A 12,985-nucleotide genomic window follows, 5' to 3' on the forward strand; every position below is an offset into this window, starting at 1 on the left:
CTTGTGTATATATATATATATTTCTATCTATGTTACAATATCCGGTTATTCCAGTTTATCTCTGGTAGAAAGAGAGAGAAAATATTTATATGTGCAATGTCGTCATAATTCGTATGTTGAAATTCATTCTCGATGCCGAACTATACCAATAAGTGTCCCACGTAGTACAATACCCATGAGAGAACGAGAGAGAATAGACTTATTGGTACTAATATATAGTTTGTTGGTATAATAAAAAAAATTATTTTGCTGTCGCGACAAAATTGCAGCCTCTATTTTATATTTTTTTTTTATTAAAAAACAGGGTAAAACTATATGTTAGTGACGACTTCACCGATTTCAATAACCTTGTCATATGTACCTTGAATAATCTTTTAAAGGTTTTAGCTATCGCTCATTGTTTGTTAAAAAGTAAATATTAACAACAGAAAAATTGATAATATAAATTAGGAGAGTAGTGTCTCGGCGCTAAGACAAAGCGTAGCGTCATAGCGCGAGACACCGTTTTACGCGAGCCGGCAAATTGCGGGGGACCTATGTATTTAACTCGCTCACTACGTTCTGCATCGAAAGTTAGAAATCTATGTAAAATCTCGCTTTGTATAGATACAGTAGAACCTCTCTATGAGAAGGACTCCACTACACTGAAACGTAATAACGAGCGATTCGGAGGTCTGACGTTATAACGAGGTTGCCCCCACTTCACTCTAAAATAATAATGAAATTCAAGAGTTTAGTGACTACTGTTGCTCCCCATTCATGCTACTTATAGCGCTAAAAGGATTTTTTGTGCTATTTCGAGGTTCCCTATTACGAGATACTAGTGTAGACACATAGGTTTGGATTGAATCTTGTTTCGCTTGGAAAATTGTAAACCTACACGAAGGTTTCACATGGATTTACAAATTTTCACGCAAAACGAAGTTCAATCCAAACTTGTGTTTAATTTTTTGGCAGTGGAGCTCTTCTCGAAGGGGGGAGGGGAGGGCAGAACCCATTGGGTGCACGCGTACACTTTATAACGCAAAGCGAGATTCCATATGGGTTTATAAATTTTCACGTGAAAATATACATTATACTAAAGCTGTTCAAAATATCAGAGAAAAATTAACTTTGATTACGAATAACGTTTTAAACAACGAGTTTTAAATAAACGACGACTAATATATGTTAAGATTACTGAAATCGATGAAATCGTCATTAATATTCAGTTTTACCAAAAATAGTTAAAGTTTACTGTCATAATTAGCTATTTAATATTGCAAGATTATTTTATTGAATAATCTTACCGGATAAATTTGATTGTAAAAATATGGATTTATTGCTGAGACAAATATGAATTTACCTCTATCAAATATATCTTTCAGTTGCAATGAAACAATTTATTATTGTAATAAAAAGAAACTCAAAAATATTAATTATATTTGTTGAAAATAATTTTTTGCACATTAATCTATAAGTCATATCATTATAATTATCATAAATTGATGCGTATCTTACAATAGTAGCTTATCTTACGAAAATCACTGCGACAGCAAATTGTATTTGTCGAACTATTTTGCTTCAAAAGCGAATTAATGTGTTTTCTATAATCATACTTATGAAGTATGTCTATCTGTTATTTGATCTGTGAAGTTTCTTGTTGGTTTTTGCATTTTATCATACTATCAAACTATATTGGTAACAATAAAATCAATTTCTTTCATATTGAATATGCAACGATAGTTTCGCTACGACATAATAGGATTCTTTTCTTTATCTTATATAGCTATCATAGTGCGAGATTAACGAATAATTCAAATATTCAATCGGGCAATCTAATCTTATAATTAAATAACCTTAGATAAATTAACGGAGAAATTTAATTTCCTCGAATCGCCTTCTCTTCATTGTCGAAATCGAATTTTTTTTTCTTTATGATTTTCAAAAACTTATTACGGAACTATCAAAGGAAAATGCTAGTTCTTTCATATTGCGATTTTATGTGTGTCTTTGTGTCATGAAAAGCCCATTGTGAGCTGCTATCAAAAACCTTTCCGGAATATCAGAGAAGAAGGTGGTATTATGGCCAGTGTGTATATTGTGGCTTTTCTTAATATCTCCGCTATTATATAGCGAATTTTAATGATTACTTATGGAATTATTAGTTCAGTAGCTCGCCGTTACACCATAACGCCAATACTCAATAATCAGCACTTATTATAATGAATTTTTACTTTCAAGTATTTTGAAATGTTCCTGAAGTACACTTTAGCACTTAATTACATCTACTTCCCCCCCCTCATTTTTCTTAAACTTGAGCATATTATCACACGAATATATGTATTTTTGAGTGTGTTATTTGCTATTTAACATTTTATTTGACTACATATATTTTGAGTTATACAAATTTAAACAATACCATGACATTTTGTTAATGTGGCCTTCTATGGATATTGATTACTCACGACCTCTTTTTTGAGGTTTTCATATCAAAATCATTATTTGATAATCAATTGTAACTCTACTTTTAATTTATAGTTTATATTATGAGTACTATTTTTAGTACTGAGATTTTTCGTACTGAGCAACTTATATGTAGAAGTTATGTGAATGTATATACATTCATTTGCATACATTTTAAAATGCTTTTCTTTTTTGTTAATTTTGTAATCAAATACTGTTTTCTAAATAAAACTAATATTTTAAAGCTATTTTTATAGAAGGCCATATTACCGCCCATTTTTTTTTTTAGAGTGATTGTGCAATATCGCCACATTTTTATTAATAGTATCCTAAGTAATAAATATTTTATGACTTAGAGTCCAGAATCGATTCAATAACATTTTAATGAATGTAATTGTCAAGTTTTAAACTTAAATATTGAATATTAACAAAGTTATTGTGTAAAATGTAACTGGAGTGCCATAATACCTTCTCCTCTATTATAATATTTATAATAGTATAACTGATAAACAAGAAAATTACATCGAAAATTTTACATGAAAAGAAAAAGATTTGCTATTAGAAATGTTGTTAGAATTAATTAAAAATCATGGTTTAGCAAATTTATAGTCGCGATATATAGACAGCCAACTCTTTTTATGTTACAATAACTGTCTCAAAGTTGAACAAAATTAATAATTCATAAAGATAATAAAGTTTAATCTTATAACACAATAGATTCATTACGACAATAAAGCTGACTTTCTATTAAAATTATTCCAAATGATTTGAATTGTTCCAAACTTATTTGTCGATATTACTTGGTAAAGCTTTTGTTATGATATCGAAGAAAGTTTAATACATAAATGATACATTAACGATTAAAGAATTGTCATTTCTCTAGATTTTTTTTCTATGTACCAAATAGTTCCGTAATAATTTCTTTAAATATTTCCTCTTTTCTTTGTCTCTTAGGGTGAAATCACACGGTGCGGAAAAAGACTGCGGAATAGAATGCATCACTGAAGCAACCAATCAGCGCTATTCGGAATAGATATTCTCTATTCCGCAGTCTTTTTCCGCACCGTGTGATTTCACCCTTACCCGCGATATATAAACATATCTTTCGTTTCAGATATCTTAGTCAACGCCAAATAAATTTAATATAACATTAATGTTATAATTTTGCACTTAACAATGTAACTGTTATATGTACTAATACACCATGTATTATATTGCATTTATATAGTTAAGCGCGAAATTATAACATTGATGTTATGTTACTTTTAGTTGGTGTTGATTGAGATATTATTTCTACAATCAATGAATTATTTGTCCAAACTTGATTCGATCTTGATGTCCATTATTCCGAAAATGTAATCTAATTTTCAAAAATATTGCATTCAAGTTCTCTCTAATGTTCCGAGCATCCAAGCACACATAAGAGAATGATGTTCTTTATCAAACTTTTTTTAAATTTCTGCTCGTTTTATATTTTTTCCCCCGGGTTTATATATATATTTTTTGTATATCATTTTATATCCAATCATTCCGAAGAGGTGGATTTATTTCTGCATTATTAGGGTATGCCTATATATATAAATTTAAATCAAACAATTAGGATTAAATAAAGATAATGATGATTTGGAAATATGACAAAATTGGCAATATCAAGTATCAGCGTGTTATAGCGTTTTTTATTTAATACTTGCGAAGGAGTATAACACCTTCATTATATGTATACTGCAAATTCGTATTGCGGTAAATGTTCACCTTTACACAGTCAGCTTCAAATGATCTTGGCCTTGATCTTCTTGAGAGTCAAGGTCAAGGTCACTCGGAAGTCTCATTTGGAGCTGACTGTGTAAAGGTGAACATTTACCGCGGATTATGAGCAGCTCGCTCATCCCAGCGAAATTATCGATTTCTCTCATAGACGATGTTCATAGACAATGTTCAAGAATGTCTTCCTGTCTCTTTAGATCTTGTCGCATTCGTATTTTATTAATCTTATAAATGCATAAACTGACGCACTTGGAACGATATAATCGTTATTTCTCGGCAAATAAGAATCTTATGTACATAAGTGCACGAATGTGCATACGTACATGTCAAAAATGAGACATTCTTGTTCACTAATAAAGATATAAATGCAAGTATCCCTTTCCGATTTATAGGCTTTCAATATGTTGTAACATAGATTAAAATAAAAGAATTAGTATCTTTTTTTATAAGTACTTTTACGCACACATGTTAAAAGAATAAGTCAAGTCATATTCAAAATCGAGACATAAGATGTTTTAAAAATATTTTTAAACACCGTATGTAAAAGACATTTCAATGACTCAAGAATATTTTATGCCTCATTTTTGGACATGCGTGCTATCTAGGAAATAATTTTCTTGAAAAAGTTTGCTTTTACGTTTGTAAGCATATTGCTGAAACGATAGATGTGAAGAAATATAAGATATATAGAAAAATGTTTTAAGCAAAAATTTTATGAATTTAAAGGTATTTTGCAAAGATAATTTTAAAATATTTTGTATATTCAGATTTTTCGACAATATTGCATTTTTCAAAACATCTCCTAATCTATTATGGATCTCTTATTATATCTACTATTATAGATTATATAAAAATATGTAAATTTTTTATGACAAAATTAAAACTCTTTAAGAAAAGTTTTTACTGTATGGTAAAAAAACTAAAAAGGTCACTTATTTCAAGAGTTCTTTTATTTCACTGACATGCAAAATTACTTGTGAAAAAATATATATAGTTCTTATTTTCGATTAATATTACAACGTATTCAAAGCTTATTGAAATTGGAAGAGAACCCTTGTGTGCGTTTTTTTATAAGAAAGGATTGCAAGCATCACCCTAAATTGTCATTTAAACTGTATGATGCGAATAGTGCTAGAAATCTGTGTCAAATGTCACAAATAATCAAAATTGCAGAGCAATAAATGAGCGATTGAGTGGAACTTTACACGAGATGACACCGGAAGGTTTCCAGAACGCATAAAGATTAACGATTTCATTCATCTCATGGTTTGAATATCTAAAAGAGAACAATGGCTCGATAATTGCTATGAATAACACCACGAGACTATTTTTTGTAGCTCTATTATTATTATATTCTATTATATAGCTCGGCTCTAACGGTTCTATCACGCTGATATTCGCGACATTGGGTTTGTTCTCGCCAAGCGAGAAATCGATCAGTTCGATATAAATCCGTCAAACGCGACAATACATATCGGCTTAATAGTGTAGAGACATTTCGATATCTACTATCAATCTCATTAATTAATTTTTCTATACAATTTATAATATTTTGTGTATAAATATTAATCTATTAGTACTATTTTATTATCGCGTTTATTATTCCTTATCGATCATTAAACAGCCTGAGCTTGTTCCAAGAAAGATATAACAAATCGAAACAAAGTAGCAAACTTTTTTCATGTCGCGGAAAGAATTCTGTAAAACAATCGTTACAAGATTTCGCGGATCGAACATATTTAATGTCGCGCTCGCTTAAGGGGTTACGTCTACCTAGTAAACGAGAATTGATTAAAATGAATTAAAATTATTGTAATCCATTTGAATCCATCCAAATGTGTACTTTAGTAACATTCATGGTGTATTTTTACTTTTTTTAGATTCAATTGGATAGAAAAACTTTATTAGATAGAAAACCCACTTCAGAGCTAAAAGTTCGAAATTATTATTAAGTGTACAGTTCGTGCAATTAATGGCCTTCCCAGCCTATGACATTACGTCCATTGGTGAGACATCGCGTTTATCTTCTCGGGTTTAAAATGGCAGCTGTTTAAAGTTAAGATATCGATTTTCGAAAACGAATATCTTTTAATTTATAAAATAAAAAGTATACATTAAAAAAGGAATCCTTCGATTAAAAACTAGATTTTGATGTTTAAAGAAAGTACACAAAGTTATAGAGATAGATTGGTGCAGCGGTTTTTGAAATATTTTGTTCATCGACTTTGAAAAAGTAGTTTTGAGAAAAATTTGTTTAAAGTTCAGGTGCAGTTTACACTAAATATTTTTCAACATATGCAAAATCATCTATTCCAAGCCCATATAACATCATATACTTCATACTTATAAAATATAGGTTTTTGAAAAATCTATTTTTTTTTTAATTTCTAACTAGACGTAACTCCTTAAAAGAAAAGAAAATCAAATCTTCGGAACAAACATTAGCAAATTCTAGCATGAAATTTTCGATTCTGAGAAGAACAAGCTCCAAAAATCCGACGCGCCACAAAAAAATTTTCCATCCCCGTGTCGTAAACACACATATAACGGAAAATTACTTTGCTCTAAAAACAAAAAATTATATAATATAAAGAAATACGAGTTGACGTGTCGAATGTCTGTTTTATAAATTAAGGCACATAAGCTTAAATTATTAATCTCATTTCTATGACCTAATAATGTTAAGAGTAACGTTACAGCTGTTGCTTTTCCTAAAGAAGGATGAAAAGAAATGGACTGTTTACCTTGTAAATTAATCTTATATTCCAGTTTTATTATCAGGAGACACGGTAGTGTCTCGGCGCTAAGACAAGCGCAGCGATAGATACGTCGGAAACCTTCGCGGAATCGCATAGCTATCGATACAATCGATCGAACGACAATATTTCTACTGAAAATAGAAAACGCGACGCTTGGAGCAACGAAATAATTGATAAGGAAATAAAGAAAGAGAAAGGAAGCAAATCGTAATCTATAATGTTCGCCGTTCTTCATTTGATATAAAATAATAAATAAAATAATATTTTCGTTAACATGGATAAGATACGATATGCGAGAGGGAACATGTAGCTTAATACACTTGTGTAATCGCATGATACAAAAAATTCGGTAACAATTAAAACAAAAATGGCTCTTAATTCCGATTGCAATTATAATTCCGATTGATGTTTTATTACAGTTTTATCGTTTCCTAATTTAACCTTTTATAAACATTTCGGCATTACGATAACTGCTGTAATGAAGCGATAACAATTCTTAATAGCAAATAGCTGAAATATTATATTGATATATTAATCATGCACAGACATGTTCCTACAATTGATGGGCGCGTTAGAGTTCACTTTTTCTGTTATTTTGTAAATTATGAGATACACAATGCAATAACGGTAATTTTTATTTGGATATATCAGTTAACACGAGATTAACAATTTTCCAATCAAAGATGTTGATCCAAGTGATCTTAGGAATTCTCAAGGGAAAAACTAGAGAATTGAATTACGCAAAATATTAGCAGTGTGTCAGCAATTTGCTAGTAAATTCAAGCAGAATATCGCAGCAAGGTATTGGTATCAATTACATTTGCATAAATTCGTATTTTGAACAAAGTTTACCGATATAGTATGAAATAGATTACCAAAAGAAACCGAGGACAGTTTGCCGTTTTATAATTATTTAAATAAAATATATCATTTAAATGGTTGTGCAATTGCAGATTCTTTTGAATTTTTGTTACTAACACTATTTAACAAAAAATGACTTTTTAAGTTTAAAAACAAGATTCCCGTAATTTTTTGGGTAGTAAAACAATCCTGTTTATCAAATTGTTTTATTGCGTCACAATTGTGAGAAATATATAGTTAAAGTTGCAGAAAAAGTTATTTTAATATTTTAACTATACGATATATGTAACGTATTCTAAAATTAAAAAACATACTTAATAATTTTAATTATGTAAAACGTAAAACTTTAATATCACAATAAGTTATAATATGCCAAAATTCATTAAAATAGCCCTTTTTGCAACTTTAACTATATAATCAAATTTTTAAAAACTGTAACGTGGTAGAGCAATTTGGTAAACGGTCATATTCAGCATTTTTAAAAATTACGGGAGACGATTACCATAGTTTCTGTGCATTTATTTCATTAAATAGCATTTATTATTAAACAGTATGAATCATTATCATATTCTGCTAGTGAATTTTATTACATTTTTGCTGGCATATATTCTGACGACAAAATTTGTAGCAAACATTTTGCAAAATTTGTCTTCGACAGATTTGGTCATCTGAGTACGGTACAAAGTAACTCGCGACCATCGCGTACAAAAATGTTAAGGCTACATTCCTCGCGCGTTCGCGCGAATTCGAAGCAAAAATTCTTATAGAATAAAGAAACATCAATATTGTGAAAATAAATTTTCTCTTATAATATTATTTCAATTAGTTGTCAAAAAGTTATAATAAGAAATTGCGCTTAACGTACCAGGATCTTGATTTTAAACATGAGTAATATCCACCTTTAAATTTTTCGCGCAAACTACTCTGCGATTTGCATTACGTAAAAAGCGAAGGGGCCACTGTTGAAAAAAATGTGTTGTAACTACGACTCAGTATTTCTGTAAATGAAACTCTACGTTACCGCGAGCATTTGAAAACAATTTTAAAGACTGCAACCATGTTACAACCTCACGATTTATATATACTCAGTTTATAATTAATTGATAAAATTAATTTTATTTATAGAGATTTATAAGAAATTTCTATCTAAATAATTTTTTAAGATAAAAATATGTTATTAAATAATATTGTATGTAAGATATGTATCTTAAAATTTTTTTTTGACAAGCGAGAAAGAGATCGTTTTACATGGAGAAATAAATTGTGTGCGTGCGTGCGTGCATGCGTGCGTGCGTGCGTGCGTGTGTGAAAATTTACAATAAAACTTTTTTATACGAGCCTTCGTTTTCCAGAGAAACAATTTTGAATATTCGTTGAAAATACATGTATACTTAACATGCATTTGTAATTATAAACATTACATATGTCAAAAGAATATTTTAGAGATACCTACATAGCAAAACCACACAACATGTTTGCTTTTAAAATTTTATTTTATTATCTTAAAAGTTGTCGGATATGTTGTATATACACAATTGTGTCTTTCGTATTAAATTTGAATTATGAATACTTTCACAGTATTTCAAGATTTGTCACATTAAGAACCAGTGTAGGCAAGCCCGACGATTTGACTCGTTCGTGGATGTGAAAATTTTGACCAAGAGTAGGATGAAACAGGTGATCAGAATCTAACCATCAGACTACGAAGTGATGACCTTTTTTGTTATTTTTTGTAATCTTAATGTTATTTACAGTTGCAAAATTTATCTCTCTTCTTCGATTCCTGCTCATGACTCATTGCTTCAAAGTTATCATTTATGTCCTTCGCTATATTCTGATATATTCGCTAGATATGTAATACGACCAAGTTAGACAAGTTGTTTAGTCACTTTTGCGTTATATTTGATTTTTAATCCAATTCTTTGATTTCTTAGGTGTGGATTTTCACACTAAACTAAATTTTAAATATGAAGTGCTCCACGATTCCGCACTATAAATATCGGACCTAAGTGTAGGCTTCCATTTTTTTGATGTTGTTAATTTATTCATTAAACCGAGAATTTCAATTTTGTATACTTTCACAGTGTGTTTTATATCTTTAAATTTTAAAAGATTAAATTGATATTTTTATTCAATTGTTCGACATTATTTACAATATCGTCGCAGTATTGAACATTTATGACAAATTTAGAGTTGTTTTTCTGGAAAGCCGTATAGAAAAACTTTATTTTTTACTTACTTCATGTAGAATCATCATCTTTTCGCTTGTATCACCAACTCTGGGATACTTTATATATTATTTATATTATTCATCGATGATTAATGATGCGATTGTTTATCAATTAAAAGTCTCTTTAAGGAACGTAGAGTTACATTCGAGAGGTTGATTCATAGTATCGATCTATGATATTAATTTGATCATCGAAATATCATACCCTGATAAAATTTAAAATGACCTTAGCAGATTAAGGTTTCTTTTTCCTTCCGTTTGGATGGCCTTAGTTCCCACACACGGGGTTGACATGACCATTCGTAACTCAGACACTAAATGAAATACAAATGCACAAGTCAAACTCGGCAGAAACTTTCAAAAATTAAAGATGACAATATTCCAGACGAAATCAGAGCACGTCCGCCTTGGCCAAGCCATCAAACGAAACCACAAATGAGTATTTTCGTTATCCAATCAGAAGCAGCCGCGGCTAAGGCTATCTTCATCTTCAGGGATCAGAATTCTGGTTGCATAACGAAAAAACATTATACTAGGCAGAAAACGGTGGAAGTAGAGAAATAATTTGTTGAGCTTATTGTTAGTTGATCATTCATTCAATTTTAAATAGAGGAAATATTATGTTATAAAATTAATGTACGTGCGTATCGCAACGTCGCGAGATTTGAATCGCAATAACATACAAATTTTATCGGATATATATGCCGATTCTTTAGAAATTAAATTTATTGAACAATGAATTTATTGACGTGATTGCAGCTCGCGGCGGAAAATTATTGATACGCTAATTCGTGATATAGCGTATTGGACATCGAAAGATGGACATTTTTTGAAAGAGCCTCTCTATCACTTACAGAAACGTTTTAGACAAGTTCAGTCTACGTGGTATGAGAATCTAATATTAATTAATTCTTCCTATCAATTTATTTCATATAAAATATATAATTCTTACTTGTCTTTTGATGCATAAGGTATTCGATGTTTGTTTGATCGATTACTAATCTGAATTTTCAATAATTTCGATAGACAAATATTTATAAATACACGATGCATTCTATCAAAAAATGTCCATACGATAAAAGAATATTCATGTGGACAACCAGGTCGCGTGAAATGAAGGTAAACGTTAACTCTCGAATTAAAATATAAAAAAAAAAGAAAAAAGAAAATCTCTATAAACGTGTTAGGTGAAAGAATCTTTCGACCAGCACTTTTAGGTGCTGCCATGTCTTCCATTATTTGTATATTAATTAATAATAAAATCAACTATAACGTATTATATAAAATATCTTTACGCCTACAGATACACATACATACACATACAAAAATTACATACACCGAAAGATAATTACGAACTTATCTAATATTGTCTACAGATAAGGAAACAATGTATAATATTACAAAACAAAAAAATGTAAACGCAAAAGGAAATATGGTATTTTCACAGACAATTTTTAAGACGAAGATCACGTTTATTGTTTCGTATAAGTTCTGATGAGGTATTATAACTTTGCCATGTTTTCTGAGCGTACGTTACTGAAATAGTTTGTGTAAAAGTGTATGGAAAGATCAGGGATGCGTTCCGTTTCACGCATAATGCGCATGATGTATCATTTTATCTGTATTCTTTAATATTTGATGAACAACAAGGATGAAATGATACGTTATACGCATCGTATGGAAACAGAACGCACTCCTGAAGGAATGAAAGCCCGTTTTCGCAAGCGCAATTAAAATTATGTCTAAAATATAATATATTTGCTACTTTTGATTTGCAGAACAAAATTCGGGAATGCCCCAAGGTATCTACAGTCAAGATTCACGTGCAAATTTTGCACGAATTGATCGCACGAAATATATGTCGAAATCATTGCATTTTTACTATAATTTCTTAACAAAAAAAACAACGCAAAACAATTAAATTCTACAAATAAATAACTAAATTCTATAAAAATTATAAATAAAATTTTGTTTCTAATTTTATTCAAATATAACTCTGGTAAAAATTTTTCTGAGATTTCTTTATATAATTTTTCAGAATCTCTCTGTATAATTTTTATAACTTTTGTTGGAAGTTTTTATATAACATTTCAAAATTTCTATAGATATAAGATTAATTTCAGAATTTTTTACAATTCTTATATAATTTTTTAACTTTAAAAAGATTGTTTTCAAAATTTTTATACAAATTGTGATACTTTTCAGAAATTCTAAGATAATTTACCTATCTTTTATATAATTTTTATATATATAAATTCTAAAATAATCTAAGATTGAATTCTAAATTTACCGAGTGATGTATTAGAAAGTATAATTAGTGCGATGATTTCGAGCAACTTGTTATCCAGAGAATTTAAATGTGTACAGAGGAATAACAGGTCATAATAATCCACATTATTTTTGCGTTTTTATCATAAGATAAAAGTCTGCTTCGCATATTAAAAAAGTATTTGTAAAAGAATAACATAAACTTAGCTAAGATGATCATCTTCAAAATGCAAAAAACACATTTTAATTTTTATTGACTTTAATAGTGTTATATTGGTATATCTTTTCCGCTATACGGAAACAAAATTTAAAGTATGTTTTTTGCATTTTAAAGATGGCTATCTTATCCAAGTTTACACTAGTTGGATAATTCGATAGCCATTTTAAGAAGTTTTATTAACGTCGAATTGGTTTTTTCATTTCGACTTCTCGTTTCTTGAACAATGTATCATATAGTAGGTATATATAGGAAAAAACTATGAAATAGTTTTTGATATATGAAATTGCGAAACAGAGAAAACGGGATGCGCAAACTATCACGATCTAGCGTACGTGCGCATACACTATAGTTCTATCGACAATTTACAGATTTTCATTTTGTACAATATATATTTAATCTCTAGATAAAAGAGAGAATGAGAGCGCGAAAAGAGTATCT

Source organism: Mycetomoellerius zeteki, unplaced genomic scaffold (genome assembly GCF_001594055.1).
Source record: "Mycetomoellerius zeteki isolate Tzet28-1 unplaced genomic scaffold, Tzet1.0 scaffold89, whole genome shotgun sequence".
NCBI classification, from domain to species: domain Eukaryota; kingdom Metazoa; phylum Arthropoda; class Insecta; order Hymenoptera; family Formicidae; genus Mycetomoellerius; species Mycetomoellerius zeteki.